This window comes from Chelonia mydas, chromosome 6, assembly GCF_015237465.2.
Source record: "Chelonia mydas isolate rCheMyd1 chromosome 6, rCheMyd1.pri.v2, whole genome shotgun sequence".
NCBI classification, from domain to species: domain Eukaryota; kingdom Metazoa; phylum Chordata; order Testudines; family Cheloniidae; genus Chelonia; species Chelonia mydas.
Genome location: NC_051246.2, coordinates 27444859 through 27463515, shown reverse-complemented (window position 1 = coordinate 27463515; position 18657 = coordinate 27444859).

Genomic DNA, 18657 nt, shown 5'->3' with positions numbered 1-18657 from the left:
AGCCAGTGGCCTGTGCTCCCCAGTGCACGCTGGAGCCTCCACATTTATTTGACAAATAACATTTGCAGAATTTTAAAATATTGTGTGCAGAATTTTTAATTTTTTGGTGCAGAATGCCCTCAGGAGTAACCAGCATTCAGACAGGTAGGGACACACCCAGCTGTAGTTATACACAGGCTCTCTAAGCACCAGCTTCCCACCCTGTGGGCCCAGAGCAGCACCGTCCTGCCCTGGTCAAATCTGGCCAGTATATGGGTTTAATACCCGGTCCGTCACTCCCTTAATGTGAAGAGAACAATACACACTTGTGGTAACCATGCAGAGATTTTCCCCAAGCACTCCAGTCAAAACTCACTGGTTTAGATTAAAGCAAAAACAAGTTTCTTAACTACAAAAGACAGATTTTAAGTGATTATAAGGGATAGCAAACAGATCAAAGCAGATTACCTAGCAAATAAACAAAAAACGCAAACTAAGCTTAATATACTAGATAGATTGGATATGAATTAGCAGATTCTGACCCTAAGAGATGATACAAGCAGGCTGCAGATTCTTAAGGTTACAGTTTGGAATCTCCAGGTGTTTCATAAATAGGCTAGAAATCCCTTTAGCCTGGGTCCAGCACTTCCCCCAGTTCAGTCTTTGTTCCTCAGGTGTTTCCAGGAGTCATCTTGCATGGGAATGAAGAACCACTGATGGTGTCACTTCCTGTCTTATATAGCTTTTGCATATGGCAGGAACACTTTGTTCCAAAGCTTGGTTCCCAGACCAATCTATGGAAAAATACTGACATCCCAAGATGGAGACCAGCATCATGTGGCCTGGTCATAGCAGCCATCACTTACAGGCTGTCTGGAGTGTTCTCAGGAAAGCTGACCAGGTGGGAGATCAGCTTCTCCTAAGGCCTATTGTTTTCCCTAATGGTTCATTCCCAAACAGCTATCTAGACTGACAGCATCTTGTCTAGTGGGCGTTACCCAGGTGTAACTACATTTGAAATACAGATACATAGTCAATATTCATAACTTCAGATACAAAAATGACACATACATACAAATAGGATAATCATATTCAGAAAATCATAACTTTTCCAATGATACCTCTGATGTTATCTGATTAAAATATGACAGTATAGATCATTGTTGCAACCACTGTTTTATATTTGCAAGAAATCTTGTACAAAATGTGGCATGCAAGATGTCTATGGAAAGCTTATGATTTGCTGAATATGATTATGCTATCTGTATGCATGTATCATTTTTGTATTTGAAGTTATAAGTATTGGCTCTATACCTGGATTTCAAATGTTTGCTCCTGGGGTAACACCCACAAGGTATTTAGCCTGTACATCTTGGAAGGACTATTCAAATTAATGACAGGTTTCAGAGTAGCAGCCTTGTTAGTCTGTATTCGCAAAAAGAAAAGGAGTACTTGTGGCACCTTAGAGACTAACAAATTTATTTGAGCATAAGCTTTCGTGAGCTACAGTTGCATCCGATGAGGTGAGCTGTAGCTCACGAAAGCTTATGCTCAAATAAATTTGTTAGTCTCTAAGGTGCCACAAGGCCTCCTTTTTTTTAATTCAAATTAAGTGGCCCATCAAGCAACACTGAATTGACAATGGACCATGGGAGACGCCCATCTATATGGAATGGACTGTCCTGTAAACGTTCTGTTTGAGGTATAGGTAATGGCTTCTACTGTGTCCAAATGGAATCATGCATGGACATGGGACTTGCCCATGTGACTCGAAACACTATCTAGTCACTTGTGATTTTCCACTAGCTGTGCTGAGGGCTTTGTTTGAAGCAATGGGTTTCCCTCCACATGGAAGAAGCTACAAAAGGCCCTGGAAACACCTCTATTTTGCCTCTTTCCTGCTCAAACTTCTGGACTATGGACTTATACTAATGGGAGCATTCTAACCAATGGACTGAGGTCCTTCCAATGATTTGGAAGCAGCCAGAGACTTGACTTATTCCATCACCGCTACAAGCCTGAACCAAGAACTTTGCAATTACTGTGTGTATTTGAGTCCTTTAACCAATTTTAACTCTCACCTTTTTTTCTTTTTATAAATAAACTTTTAGATTTTAGATACTAAAGGTTTGGCATCAGTGTGATTTTTGGGGTAAGATCTGAGTTATATATTGACCTGGGTGTGTGGCTGGTCCTTTTATTTGATGAGACTGGTTGTAAAGAACTACTCACCTTTAAAGCCAGTGTTTTTGGGGGTTGATACAAGGACTGGAATACTTAAGGAAACTGCTTTTATGACTTCTTGTTAGCCAGTGTGGTGAGACAGAAGTTTACTTTTGTTGCTGGTTTGGTATATCTTATGGAAGAATAACCGCCAGTTTTGGGGTGTAGCTGCCTTATTTCTCAGCAGTTTGTCCTGAATTTGGTATTCTCAGTTGTGACCCACAAAGGCACAGTTACCATCTCACATGACTTATCTTGTACAAAATGCATCATAATTATGCCATAAACCTCTCATAATAATATCACTGTGAAGAATATGAGGTGCAGTGTCAAAAGGGCCCATTGTAGTAGGTGCGGTATAAACACATAAGAAGACTGCCCCGGACTTGAAGAGCTTGTCCTCTAAATAGAGATAAGTTTGGAGAGAGGAAGTGTTCTTATCTCCATATTACAGATGGGGAACAGAGGGAGCGAGTGACTAGCCCAAGATCACACAGGAAACCTGTGGAAATAGCTAGGAATTGAACTGTTGAGTCCCAGCCTAGTGTCTTAACTACAGGTCCTCCCCTCCTCTCTAGATGGAGTTTACTCCTTCATACTTTTACTGTGCTGGGGAACTAAGTCAATTGTATTTCCAGAGTCTCCTTAGCTTTGGGCTTCTTACCTTTGTTTTATACAATGATTTGTTGCCTGGCCCTGCACACAAGCCCTCAAAGACTTTCAGAGCCTGGGCAGACTTTTATAAATTAATAACTAGAGGCTGCAGATATTAGCAGAAACACTTGTTGCCAACAACGGACAGGTCAAATCTTCCCCTGCGTCTACTAGCTCCACCCGGGAAATAAATATGCTCCTGACAGCAGCCATATTAAGGAGCACTCAGAACAAATGCACGGAATTCTAAATGGCCTCTGGGAAACCACAAGAAGGAGTGAATTCCAGGATATTAAAAGTGTTTCCTTTTGTCATAGTAACTTGTACACAGACAGCTTCCATAGACACCAAATGTTTAGTGGTGTTATTGCTATAGTCATTATTTCCCCTTAAGTGGGGACATGTTAAAACTGTAAACCCTTCTGGGGAAGAGATCATTATTTTGCTATGTGGGTGTACAGCACCTAACACAATGGAGACCTGATCCCTGACTGGGGCCTCTGAGCAAAACCACAATACACATGATAATCCCATAACTACCTACTGCAGGGTTTCTTGTATCTTCCTCTGAAGCAGCTGGCAATGGCCACTGCTGGAGACAGGGAACTGGCCTAGAGGGGCCACTGCTCTGAGCCAGACTAGGGTGATTCCTATCCTCCCATATTCCAACCTAGAGAAAACTCTCAATGCTTGTTTTCAACTAGAATAATATCCTAGCCGGCCTTTTCTAGCCCAAACCTCACTGGGTTTTCTCTGTGAGGCAATGTAAATATAATTACAATCCCACCAGACTCCTTCATTTGACTGAATAAATTACACTGGGCAAAAGCTTTTTCCCTCTGATCCTTCTGTTAGATTTAACCCTGTAGCATGGTAAGGTGTGAGGATCACTTTTAGGCTAACCCCTCATAATTATAATGCTTCGTAGCTATGAATTATCAAAGAAGGAGACTACAAAGAGCCAGGTTGCTAACACTCAGAACTAGAGGTGGAGTAAACACAGTAAAACACGTACAGGGAGAGGGGTCGAAATATTCTGTGAATTTGCTAGAGAATAAAACACATATTGGTCACTGCCTGAAACTAAGTCACACAAGAGCATAGAGCACCCAGACTGCCAATTCCCCCGCTCCAGCTGCTCCGAAAGGCCAGCCGCAGTGTGTCTACTGAGGGCCTGATGATCACCCTTCCAACAAGGTGAGGGTGATCATGTGGCCCCGAAAATAACGAATGTCCCTGTTGATTTAAAAAACAAACAGTACTTTGCAGCACGCGCTCCTGCAGGCTTTGACTAGGCAGCCTGAAAGAGCCATCGGCCAGTTGACTGGTGAAACTGACAGCAGCAGGCTAGCTGAAGTCAGGAGAACCTGGCCCAGGGTAGGTATCCCTGGCTGCTACCCAGCCGGACATGTTGGTTTCATGCTGCTCTTTCTCCCCCTTGAGTAGGATCCTGACCAGCCCACTTTTTTAGAGTTGTTCGCCAAGTTGGCTCTACAATGCCTGTTTTCCTCCCCTCCTGACCCCTGCTTTCTGTAAACCTTCTTCAGAGATGCCCCTAGCCCTGCTGTGCTGCAGCAGGAGAGAACTAAGACCCCTTCTTTGCCTTCCCCAAGTTGCCAAAATCCTCCCACTGTCCCACAGGCACCTTCCTGACTTCCCACCATAACTCTCCACCATGCACTCCCCCTCCCATCACACCCACTGTCCTGTTCAATGCCTGGGACAAAACAATGAGCTGGCTGAAAATATTCAAAGCAGCTTTTCTCACCCCACCTCCCACTAACCTTAGGAGAAAAATCTTGGTTTTTAATTTGCAGTTGCTGTTTTTCATATAACCATCAGATGGTGCTATTGAGTCTTCTTTGGTACAAAAGTTCCTCCCTGGCTGTCAAGACAACAAAATCCCATCAGAGCTGCCCAATACAGTACTTACTGATGCAATAAAATGACCCATCAAAATCTGCTTCTTGACTAGACTTACATTTTGGATTTCAAGGCAGTTTTGATTTTTAGTGGAACCCTAGTGTAGTTATATTGCACTGTTTTAATACAGGACTTATGCCAGTGCTTAATTTGTAATGAAAGAAGTGCCAAGATTCAAGCAATTTTTTTACATTCATAACTGATGCAGCAAGTCCAGAGGTGCCAGGCCTATGAACTGCCAAGCCTAGAAGTGCTGGTGATCAGTCCTGGCACATATTAAGCACTGACTTACACTGATGTGACTTACCCTGGTTTCTCTATTCTTTCTTTCTTAGAACCATGGAATTATAGAACCATAAGATGGGAAGGGACCTTAAGAGGTCTTCTAGTCCAATTCCTGTCTTTCTTTCTATGGTAAAAAGATGGTAAAAAAATGTTGAATGAAAATTCTTTTTGTCCAACAAAATACCTTTTTTAACATTGTTTTTTTTTTTCCAAGAGACTTACTTTTTTGTAATTTGATTGAAAATTATTGTTCGTTGTTTTCTGGTTTTGAAACAAGAAATATTTAAAATTATTTTAAAAATTAAATATTTGTAACATCCTACTTGGTGATTAAGATGACTAAAAATCATTTAAAATATTTCTTATGTTCAACGTTGAAAATAATCAATGACACATTTTGATTTTTAAAGTAAGTGTAAAAATTATTCTTCAAACTCTACAGGAATGGGAGTGCTTCACACATTGCTGTCCTGGTCTGTGACTGGAGCTTGTAGGCACTATGGTAATACAAATAATAAATAACAATAACAATTACAGCTTAGATTGTAAGCTATTGGGACAGAGAGTGTCCTTTTCTTCTGTTTGTACAGCGCCTAGCACTTTGGTCTGTGAATTGGACTCTTAAGTGCTAACACAATACAAACAACAATAATAACAATTCTTCATTCCCCTCCCTGTCTCTTGGCCTGTTTGCTCTGGCCATCAGCTGTTAGACTGGCTTGCATTGCTGACTCATGACATATTGTTAGAGCTAAAGGGACAGTTGGGCACTACTTTCTCATTTTCGGTATTGTTTGTAGCATTCTCGGAGGAGGTCAAAAGTATTTTCTCTTTCCTTATTGGTTTTGGCCTTTTCTATTTGGCAAATAACCCCTCCCCCTCCCACACACACACACACTAGCTTGGCATTTAAAGCAGGTGGAGATGCAATATGGATGTTTATTCACTCCCTTGCTTGTGCACTAGCATCATCATCAATGTCTGCCCAGATCCAGGAAGGAGGGGCGCAAATAGAACCAGTGCAGGGATGGAGAAGATACAGCTGGCACCTCCTCTGTTCAGGGGTATGTGGGGCATAGCGTTGCCCCCATGCAGACTGAAGCAGCCCCTCAGTGCTACCCTAATTTGTGCCCATGCTGCAATGGCTCCTATTGGGTTTTGCAGAGACACAGAATCTCTGAGTCCTAGGCATGCCCTGGCCAGAGATCTGCCCCCCGTTCCTCTGGCCACCCATCATCTGCCCTCGCTCCATGCTGGAACATCCCTGTCTTGGAGCTGTTGCAGAGGTGACTTAGAATTGGAGGAGCTGGCACTTTACCTGGTGTAAGGGTCCCCTCAACTGGGGGCTATTCAGATTGGGAGGGGCCTTATACCTGCCCTACAGATCCTTTGTTCCGACGTGCAGAGCCTCGGGCCCCATAACTCTATCCGTATCCCCTCCCGGAGCCGTCACCCCACTCCTATCCCCAGTGTGGGTGGGGGCACAGACAGGGGGAAGGGGGGGCAAGATAAAAAGTTTGGGGACCACTGAGGTAAACACTAGTATTTACCTCAACCAAATAACTGCTTTGTCTACACTATGTTTTTAATTGTTAGTGACCATGTTAGCTAACATAGGGTAAAAATGCCTCCTTTCTTCCTAGTGAAGACAAGGCCTTCCTGTTTGAGGGAGCATGGTCTCTCCAGACCCATGACCACTCTGGGGAACAGCCATGGGGAGGGTACACATTGTCCTATTTTGATGTAGGTTCCACACTTCCCAGCCTCCTCTTGCTCCTTTCCTTTCCTTTGCATGGGGCACAATTTGGAAATGACCAGATGCAGAGATTTATGCATCAGGACACGCTGCATGAGGCTTTCCGACCAACTGTAGCTTCGTTTTTCCAGACAAGTTCAGGGGTTCTCGGCCATTTGTATTGATAATACTCCGCTGGGCAAGGGACTGTCTTTTTCTGTTCCGCGCATGTGCAGCACCTACCACAGTGGGGGCCCTGGCCTATGAATGGGGCTGTTAGCCACAATACAAATAAATAATCACAGCTATTATATTTTCAGGATCCATTTTATTGTCCATGATGTAAGCAAAAAATATAGCAGCTCACTCTTGTAATGTTTATTGTTTTGTCTCGGATATTTACATAAGGATTTGTAAACCTGTTAAAATTTCCTAAATAAAGAAATAGTTGATATATTACTACATTTTATATATATATATATATATATATATATATATATATATATATATATATATATATATATATATATATAAGAGGGACTGAGAGGACTGGTGGTGAGGGAGGGGGGAGGAGACAGAGAGAAAATTGAGTTTAGCCAGTGATGAAAATGGCTGCTGGGCAGGGCTGGATGAGTTCCAAGCCCAGTGGGAGCCTACTTCAATTTCACAGCATAAACCTTTGTGTGCCTTAAAATAACTTCTCTTCTCAATGCGCCATGGTCTCACAGAAGCCCAAACAGCAGCCTGTGCCTCTCCCCCATACTTGGTGCTGAGTTGTCATCTGGGGGCTATTTTGAGAATGGTGATGGTGGTGTCATATGCATGGCAGACAGGCCATTGACTTCCATCATATTGGGCAAGGAGGCTGAGAGAATTAAAGGGAATGCTCTGTAGAGTCAAACCCATGCTCAGTTAAGAAGGAGTGAGGGGTTTGAAATAGGGAGAGAGAATTGTTGCAATTTAGACCCTGTCCCCTGCCAATGAAATAATGTTTCCCTGATCCAATCTGCAGAGATGGCTTCCTCTTTATTCTCTGGGCTACTGGCTCATGTGAGATGTAGTTACAGAAGAAGCTGTCTGTGCAGAGCATTTCAGACAGACTCCTGTTCTCCCAGGCTTTCTTTGTATTGGATGGGGTAGGGGGTGGGTGGGAATATTTTAACACTGTCATGGGATGCCTCATTTGATCCCACTGGGTCCAGTCCTGTGAGGTGCACCTGGAAGGTGCTGAGTTCATTCAGTTCCCATTGATTTCTGTGGTAATTCAGGTGCCCAGCAGCTTACTGGATCAAGCCCTTTGTTTGTCCTCTTACATATTAACTAAGTGCTGCTGACAGTCGGAGGAGTTGTGCACATCCCGCTCCTTCACTCGGAACTCTGGGCACTCAGCATGTCAGTAAATCAAGCCCTTGGGCTAGATGCTGTCCAGGGGACCCTGAATCACACACATCTCCATGTGGCTTGGCAATCCAAGTCCTCCATTTGGGCTTGCAGGTACAGGAACTGGTCTTACATGGTAGGCAGCTTGCACATGTTCAGACATACAGAGGCAGGACTGAGCCTATGACAACACCACCTTGCACTGCGCACTCATCAGAGCCCAGAAGCTAAGTACGGTCAGTGTGGACAGAGTTTGGAAAAGGTGATGTGTAAGGAACACCACATGCTTCAGGGCATGCAGTTGGTGCATGCATCCCTCTAGATTAGATCTGGCATTAGGAGGTGCTGTGCTGAAGAAGGTGGTCCTGGTGGCTCAGTAAAGGGTGTTTTCTCTCTGGCTTAGCACTGTTCCAATACCAAGGGCATGACTTAAGGGGGTGCTATACTATAGCTTGTGGTGCTGGAATCAATACAGGGAAGGTAGTCTGCAGATCACCTGACTTTCAACTTTATAAGACGTCTAAATTCAATATCTTCCATTGAAGTTGATCCAGTAAAAGCTGTTACCTCACCGACCTTGTTTCTTCAACTTTACAAGAGACGTGTCAAGAATCGGAAGTTACTGATAGGGTTTTGCAGTGGCAAATTACTGGAAGGAAATATCCGAATGCCCTTCTTGCCTCTGCAAAAGTTCCCTCGGCTCAGTTTGGCTAAAAGTGCTCAGGACCTTGAAAAAGAGGATAAAACGTTCTTTAGCTGCTCCTTTTGCTGCCTGGTGTATCTTCTATGTCGAGGCCCAGGGGAGTTTCTGCCATGTGGGAGAGGGGTGTTGCACTAATGAAACAATGCAAACAATTTCTGGGAAAAATCCAGTGTCTCCATCTTCCTCTAAAATTGGGAGGGGAAAATCATAGGTTCTGCTCCGTTTCACTTGATGGGGGCTCACATTCCACCCTCACTGAGGGGCAGATATCCTGTCCTTAATTTAAAGTTACAGACTCTGTTTCTTACCATATGCCCTTCCTCTTTCCCTGGTAGATGCTGTGACAGGTTAAATAACACATGATAGTTGATCATTAAGCAGGGCCAACCACAGTGAGTTACATTGTATCATAGAAGCTGTAGCTTGTGGGATAGAGTGTTGGGGAGCAAATACAAATCTGGGGTGTGGAGCAAGTGCTCCCTGTGAATTCTATCCCCTGGGTATGAAAGTCCTTGGGTGGTAGCATGCAGCTGGTGGTATTCCTGGGAAGACACATAAGGGCAAGTTGCTGAGCACCTCCTGGGGGTGCTGAGTGGTCCCTTTGATTCCCATTGAAATCAGTGGCAGCTGGGGGACTTTAACATCATGCAGATTCAGGCTCTAACACAATTTCCCATCTGCTGACTGTATGTATTTCAGTGCTGGACATGAGCAGCAAGACAAAAGGCTTGTCTACACTGAAAACGCTACAGTGACCCAGCTGCACTGCTGTAGCGCTTAGTGTAGACACTACCCATGCGGGTGGGAGGAATTCGCCTATCCGCGTAGGTAATCTAGATCCACAAGAGGAAGTAGCTTGGTTGCCAGAAGAATTCTTCTGTTGCCCTAGTGCTGTCTACATGGGTACTTAGGCTGGTTTAACTGTGGCGCTCAGATTTTTCACATCCCTGACCAACGTAGTTAAACCAACCTAATTTTCTAGTGCAGACCAGGCCTAAGAATCCTAAACATGATCCTAAACATGGATCCTAAACATGAGCCTTGTCTTTAGGGCCAAGGAATCCACTCTGGTTCCACCCTTCCCTGACTTTGCAAGTGTTTTGACTGGTAAAACCTGACTGAAACCCACCACAGCTCTGGCCATTGCACTGCATTGGCCCATTACATTGAGGGTTGGCTTTGGAGAGGACTTCTTTCTCTCTCAGACCCCAGAGCGTACTTGGATGAGAAGGGGGCTGTCAGATACTCTTCAGGCTGATGTTGAGGGGACTCATTACTAGGACTGGGTAAAGGGGTTGGTGAAAGATCATTCAGATGGGTCAGTGTTGAGCAGACTAAATCTGAGTCTGAGTTTGGGTGGAGCCTATCTGGCCACCGCACAGTGACATGTTGCCACCCATGTTCCCCTACCACCTGCACTTATACTAGTTCTACAGGGCTCTATGGTACAAGCAGTTGTAAGCCGGCAAACTGACTTTGGTGATGAGAATCAAAATGCACTAAGGTTTCTAGCTAATCCCCAAACCTGAAACCAAATGTCATTTACCTACTATTCACTTGATCACTCTCGCTTCTTAAAAAAAAAATTTAGTTTTCTTGTAGGAGGACACCATTTTCCAGGTGTAAGACGTGCATAAATAATTCTAATACTGGGCACTCCTAGATCTGTGAATCTGAAAGCACTTTACAAACACCCTCACAACACCTTTGTGAGGTAGGGAAATACTACCTCAGTAATCTCATCTCAGTTTACAGGTGAGGAAAATGAAGCAAAGGGAGGTTATTACTCAATGAGTGGTTGATACAGAAATAGAACCCACAAGTCCTTATGACCAGTCCCTTGGTTTAATCACTAATAATAAGTTCTTCTACAAAAAAGGAAGCATCTTTTTCTTCTTCTGACTGGGATACTGGGGACGGTTTCCCCCAGAAGTTTACTTTAAGATGTTGCTGTTCCTACATGTAGTATGGGCTCGACTTTCAGAAGGTCTGAGCACCTACAAATCCCGCAGCAGTCCATGAGAGTTATGGATGCTCAGCATCACTGAAAATCAGACCCCTATGGGCCACATTTTCAGGTGTTCAACACCCACCTCCGGGACCAGATTTTCAAAAGACCCAGCTCCCATTTAGACATCTAAATAAGAGCCAGGTTTTTTAAAAAGGCCAGTACCCAGCCTGCTCAGCTCTTTAGAAAATATGGCCCTAGTCTAGGTTTATTGTATGACTGCAGTACTCTCGCTATCACAGGCAGCAATCAATGCTTACAACCAGTCATGATGGTTATTTATAAAAAAATCAAATGTTCCACCTAGAAAAAGATGTTGTTATTAATATCCAGCATGATTAACAATCACATTTTGAGTTGCAGACAGTCCCATGTTGCCAGCAACATGCACTTGCCTTTTTCGAATGGCTATGCAGGAATTTTAATCGTAACGTGAATAACGCACACAGACAAAGACATTTTGTCCTAGGGAAGGAGTATGTGGACGGTGCTGATTTAAAGAGCCACTGCCACATTCAAGAAAACTGCAAAATATCCTCTTTGACCCCAAAACTCTCAAATTGTTATGTACTTCTACTAAATATTTATTTTCTTCCATTATTGAGTATCAAAATCTGAGGATCAGAACCTCAGATGATATAAATTGGTGTAGCTGGTTACAATGGAACTATGCTGATTTTCACCAGTTTAGGGTCTGGGTCTGACGGTATAGCTAGTAGTAGTGGTATGAAATTAAGAAAGGGAAAATCAGGATCTAAGAAAAAAAGACTTCCTGACAGTGAGATACGTTAGGCAGTAGAAGGACCTTGGTTTGCCCTCCACCACCTGACTTTTAATAGGTCAGTATGCTCCACCGCCTCTGTCTTTGCAGGATATAATATAATTTCACATAAAATGGCCTATATGCTGACAGAACTTTCCCACTCCAGCTCCTCCCTCCCCCACAAGATTTTTTTCTGAAATTATGCTCCTGGGCAGTCTCCAAATCCTAAGACCCATGCCTGGGGTTAAGGAACTCTGCCTCTCACAAGGCCCAAACTCTTGGTTCCTTTTCACAGCCTTTGAAGAGGCAGGAATTGACCGCAGAGATAATGCACACTCAGGTAGGATATTAATCCCGTTCCTGTTATCCGGGCAGCGATATCCCCAAATCAATCAAGTGGCGTGTGGGCAGGGCTGGTCTTTTGACACTGCTGATGTGCATGTGGAGTGGAGGCACTTGCAGAGGAAAACTCCTCGCCGAGACACCGTTCACATGCTGCTGCTTCTCCATCCGCTGCCAGGAACAGTGGGAGCCCTGGAAAGGCCTCAGCCAGGCAAAGTGTGTCACATTCACGGCCTGGTGAGTCCTCCCCTCACTAATCCAGGAGATTGGGGCGGGAGGGGTCTCCATGGGAACACTGATCCCTCAAACAAGGAAGGGGAGCTCTCACTCTGCTTTTAGCTCTGCTCCCCCTTACTCCAATCCTTGCCCCCAAATACCATCACTAGCCATTTGGGGAGAGAAGAGGAAATACCTGAACCTATTTAACCCATATCTTTTTCTTATAATGACTCAACTTCTGGAGAATCTGGCCCGCTTTCTCTGCCTCCACGCGTCAAGCGATCAGATACGGGGCCGTTTGGGCAAGCTCCAAACAGAAGGAGTGGCAGGCCTATCTTCCCTGGTGTAATAAACAAATAAAGGAGCAAAGTTCAATTCCACTCTTTAGCAGCCTGCCATGCAAAATCAATGTTTGTTCACCTGTTGTTGCACTCACTGTGGTGCAAAAAGTACAGTAATAATGATAAAATACAGAGCAATTAAATAAAAGCAGTGAGCTGGCACAGCCTCATTAAACCTACCACCTTGATTAATTCATCATGGCAATTCATCCTTTCTGACACCCTTTTTTATCCAGTAAGTATAGAGAAGCTCAGTTAAAAGCCAATACAAAGATCAGGTGAGAGTTCTATATGAGAAACACCTGCTCTTTTATCAACCTTCTGTTTGTACAAATCTGTTTTGTGAGACGCACAGGGGGAGGAAAGCAGGAAACATTGTTATTCACACTTGCTGTTTGATTCCACGATAATTCTGACCACGCTGAGCTGTATTCAGTGGGCTGATGGACTCCTCTATTCAGGGGCTATGGGGGATGATGTGGCCCCCCCAGCTCAGACTAAGACAGCCTTCAGGGCAGTATTAACTTGTGCTTCTGCTTTATTGAGCCCGATGGGGCTTTGCACAAGTGCAGAATCACCATGCCACAGGTCTGGACTGACCATGTCCCTCTACCTCTCCCTCCCCCAAATCTGTTCCCTCCCTCCTCTGGCCTATTCCACAATGTCCCCTCTGCCCAGAACTACTGCAGAGGTGATGCAGAACTAGAGAAGACATTCTGTACCTGGACATATTGGTCTCACGGTGCCTGCGGGAGGGCCAGGGTTTATGCTTGCACTGCAGCCCCTTTGTCCCAGCTAGCTTGGGAAAAAGGGGACCTTAGGACAATGATGAATCAATCCCCTTGTCAATAAACATGGTAGTTTATTGAATACAGCAAGAGCCAAAGAGCTTACACACCCTAACCAGATAGCGAGTGTGAAAAATCAGGACAGGGGGTGGGGGTAATAAGGGCCTATATAAGAAAAAGCCCCAAATATCGGTACTGTCCCTATAAAATCGGGACATCTGGTCACCCTACTTACAGTCCAGATCCTGCAAACCCAGCACGCATGGAACGCCTGTTGACTTTTTGCACAGACTTGCCACTGAAGGATTTGTACATCAGGTCCTAATAGAGACCAAGGGCAACAGTTGAGGTGTGAGTCAGTGCAGAGACCCCATTATATCACACATGACCATCTCACTATTTTCCTTCTGTTTGTCATATTTGATTGCTACTGCCACACAAATAATAATGGTCCAGAAGATCAATGTAGGAAGCGTTCATGAAAGAAATGGGTTGGGTTTTTAAGAGGGCTTACAAATAGAAGAGGGACAAAGGGATAACCATTGAGGGAACACTATGCCCTTAAAGCATTGCCTTCTTTCCTGGGCTGGTGAGGGGAAGACTCACCAGGTATGGGAATGTGAAACATTTTGCTTGGTAGAGGTATTTCTCGAGTTCCCAATGCCTAGGGACAGAATGAAGAAAAGAATTATTGTTAGGTATTTTGGCTCCCAGGAACCTTTTAATATATATTTAGATTTTTTAGTGACATATGCGCTAATGCTGTGATGTATTGCAAGATGTGATATAAATGATTAATAAAATAGATGTTAATATTCCTGAGTTCATATTGTGCTGGTAATTTTCCTTTGCCATTTGCAATATATTTTCTTTGCTACGAACAGGCAGGAAGTAGCTAATCAGCCATGACAAACTCATTGTATTAGGAGTCATCTCTCGACTAAAATGGGTGTCATATGACTAAACACCCAACTCCTGGAACAATGCACCCCACAGTGAAATTGGATAGAATTCATCCTTAACCACCCTGCCAAAAGTACTCTTAACAAAGAGAAACAAGAAAACATCATTCAAATGAGGGACATCTGTTCTCCAATGTTTGCAGATAATGACTAGATCAAGGGTCTGCACACAGCATAATTCTTTTCCACAGATGATTTGATCTGGTATTTTACAAATTATAAAAAAAATCCCCATACCAGCTTCGCATTAGGTATATGGGATTTCACTAGAAAGAAAGAAAACTTTTCCTACCCCACGCCGAGTATTTACAAATGAGAAACAGGAAAAACAGACTCAAGGCAATAAAGAAAAATGTTTTATCTGACAACATACAGCATGCTCTTTGAGCTTTGGTCTTTTCTGTCTCTATCACTCTACCTAATATGGCAATAATGTCCAGTAATGAGGTTTATTTTGGGAGTGAGGCAAAGTAAATGATCCAGGTTATGTCAACAGATTCCCAACTGACTTAAATGGAGGGTTCTGCTTAAAAACTGATGGCACAATATAGCCCTTGGTGAAAAATAATTCCATCATCTTTCCTCAGCTAAGGGAGAAATACCACCACCAGGATGACATGTATTCTTACCTTTGCAACTTATTTTTAGCTTTATGATAACACTATGCACTTCCATTGCATCTGTCATGTGAGCATTTATTACCACTGGAGACGCCTTTAATCCTCCCCTCTGATTAGCAACAAGAAGAAAGTCAAGGAAAGTGTGGGCCCCTTACTGAATGAGGGAGGCAACCTAGTGACAGAGGATGTGGAAAAAGCTAATGTACTCAATGCTTTTTTTGCCTCTGTCTTCACGAACAAGGTCAGCTCCCAGACTACTGCACTGGGCAGCACAGTATGGGGAGGAGGTGACCAGCCCTCTGTGGAGAAAGAAGTGGTTCGGGACTATTTAGAAAAGCTGGACGTGCACAAGTCCATGGGGCCGGATGCGTTGCATCCGAGAGTGCTAAAGGAGTTGGCGGATGTGATTGCAGAGCCATTGGCCATTATCTTTGAAAACTCATGGCGATCAGGGGAAGTCCCAGACGACTGGAAAAAGGCTAATGTAGTGCCCATCTTTAAAAAAGGGAAGAAGGAGGATCCTGGGAACTACAGGCCAGTCAGCCTCACCTCAGTCCCTGGAAAAATCATGGAGCAGGTCCTCAAGGAATCAATTCTGAAGCACTTAGAGGAGAGGAAAGTGATCAGGAACAGTCAGCATGGATTCACCAAGGGCAAGTCAAGCCTCACTAATCTAATTGCCTTCTATGACGAGATAACTGGTTCTGTGGATGAAGGGAAAGCAGTGGACGTGTTGTTCCTTGACTTTAGCAAAGCTTTTGACACTGTCTCCCACAGTATTCTTGCCAGCAAGTTAAACAAGTATGGGCTGGATGAATGGACTATTAGGTGGATAGAAAGCTGGCTAGATTGTCGGGCTCAACGGGTAGTGATCAATGGCTCCATGTCTAGTTGGCAGCCGGAGCAAGTGGAGTGCCCCAAGGGTCGGTCCTGGCGCCGGTTTTGTTCAATATCTTCATAAATGATCTGGAGGATGGTGTGGATTGCACCCTCAGCAAGTTTGCAGATGACACTAAACTGGGAGGAGAGGTAGATACGCTGGAGGGACCTAGACAAATTGGAGGATTGGGCCAAAAGAAATCTGATGAGGTTCAACAAGGACAAGTGCAGAGTCCTGCACTTAGGACGGAAGAATCCAATGCACCGCTACAGACTAGGGACCGAATGGCTCGGCAGCAGTTCTGCAGAAAAGGACCTAGGGGTTACAGTGGATGAAAAGCTGGATATGAGTCAACAGTGTGCCCTTGTTGCCAAGAAGGCCAATGGCATTTTGGGGTGTATAAGTAGGGGCATTGCCAGCAGATCGAGGGACATGATCGTTCCCCTCTATTCGACACTGGTGAGGCCTCATCTGGAGTACTGTGTCCAGTTTTGGGCCCCACACTACAAGAAGGATGTGGAAAAATTGGAGAGAGTTCAGCGGAGGGCAACAAAAATGATCAGGGGACTGGAATACATGACTTATGAGGAGAGGCTGAGGGAACTGGGGATGTTTAGTCGACGGAAGAGAAGAATGAGGGAGGATTTGATAGCTGCTTTCAACTACCTGAAAGGGGGTTCCAAAGAGGATGGCTCTAGACTGTTCTCTGTGGTAGCAGATGACAGAACAAGGAGTAATGGTTTCAAGTTGCAATGGGGAAGATTTAGGTTGGATATTAAGAAAAACTTTTTCACTAGTAGGGTGGTAAAACACTGGAATGTGTTACCTAGGGAGGTGGTGGAACCTCCTTCCTTAGAAGTTTTTAAGGTCAGGCTTGACAAAGCCCTGGCTGGGATGATTTAATTGGGGATCGGTCCTGCTTTGAGCAGGGGGTTGGACTAGATGATCTCCTGAGGTCCCTTCCAACCCTGATATTCTATGATTCTATGATTCTGTGAGTGGAGAGGATCCTGAATCTGCTAAATGGCTGCAAAAACAGTGCCTGGACCAGTCCTGGAGTGTGCAAATATCCATGAAACTAATGTCCTTCTTTTTATATGTGGTTAGTTAAATAGTGAACAATGTTGACATTTGAATGGTGGTCATTAGGCTTCAAAATGATTACCTTCCTTAAAATGAACAGAACGGTAACCATGCCTACGAGCTATGGTTCCAGGCTGTCTGCAAACTTGGGCAGTATCATTGCATCTGTTTTCATCTGGTTTACATTTGGAAGGTTATCTTTGCAACCAGAAGGGCTAAAGACTTCAATGTTTTAAATGAAAGATTAGAGTCTGGAGCGTGAGATGCAGCTCGTAAGGAAAAGTACTAGCTTGCTGAACAACCATGAGCCAGCCCACTTCAAACCTGGTGTCCCCCTCTGCAACTCTGTGGGGATTTCTAATGCTGATCCAGGGAAATTAATTGGTTTAGTGGATGGACTCACCATGAATTAAGGGTTTGGAGAGAGGAAACCTAGCCCCTGAAATGAATAATTTAGAGAAAGTTTTGAGAATTCTAACTAGGGTACTGGACTAGCCCCATTACAATAGCGTCAAAGTACCTCACAGTCTGCAATGGTTTTATTCTCACAACACCCTTCTGAAGTAAGGCAGCACAACTATCCCCATTTTGCAGATGGGATCTTAGACAGAGAGACGAGAGCCCAGATTTTTAAAGGTATTTACATATTCTGGTGCTCAGTATTTATAAAGCCTAACTGCTTTAGGCAAATTTCATTTTGAAAACTTTAGGCACTTAAAAGTCTAAATTTTTTCTGAAAATGAGCTTTAGGCTCCTAACTTAGCTAGGCTTTGCAATGCTGAGCACCAGAACATCTGAATACCTTTAAAAATCTGGGCAGAATGACTTGCCCAATGTCACACAGGAAAGTCTGGTGGGATAGCAAGGAATTTAACCCAGATGTCTTGAGTCCCAGTCCAGTGCTTTAATCACAAGCCTTTCTTTTTATACACTCTTATACCATAAAGGGGCTAATTCAGTGGCAGATTTAGAGTTAGTGGGGCCCTGTGCTCATCTTCATTTTGGGGGCCCCTCCTTGGGACCAGCCAAGAAAAAGAACATTCTGTCCCCGTTTTTCATTCTTTTTTTCTTCATCCTCCTCCTATAAGTAATAGGAAGTAAATGAAAATAAAGTGAGGTACCTTGATTGTTTTAGTAGTCTACCTTATTTTTTCACAGACCACTTGAAAATCGCTGGGGGTCTCGGTGGCCCACTTAATGATCTTTCCAAATATTATTTGTACGGTTAGCTAACAATTGTAAAGCGCTTTGGATAAGAGCACTTTATAAAAAAAAAAAAAGTAAAAAAGCATTGGGGTGCGGGGTCTGGCCAGGACTTAGGGTGCGGGAGGGGGCTCAGGGCTGGGAGTGCAGGGTCTGGGAGGAAGTCAGGCTGCAGGAGCAGGCTGGGGTTGGGGTGCAGGGTCTGGCCAGGAGTTAGGGTGTGGGAGGGGGCTCAGGGCTGGGACAGGGGGTTGGGATGTGGAGCGCTTATCCGGGGCAGCTCCCATTTGGTGCGAGGGGTGCAGGTGGGAATGGGGGGGGTGCAGGAGCTCCCGTTTGGTGCTCAGGGTGGGGAGGATGTGGGGGGTGTGCAGGAGTCAGGGAGGGCAGGGGCTGGGGGTGTGGGCTGGAGTCGTGGCGGTGTTCCCAGCCCCCTGCCCTGAGTGGTTCACGGCACGGGGGTGGGTGGGGTATGTGTAGGGGGAGTGCAGGGACCCCGCCTTTGCTCCACGCTGCCCCGATTCCACCCCCTTCCCCAAGGCCCCGCCCCCGCCTCCTCCCCCAAG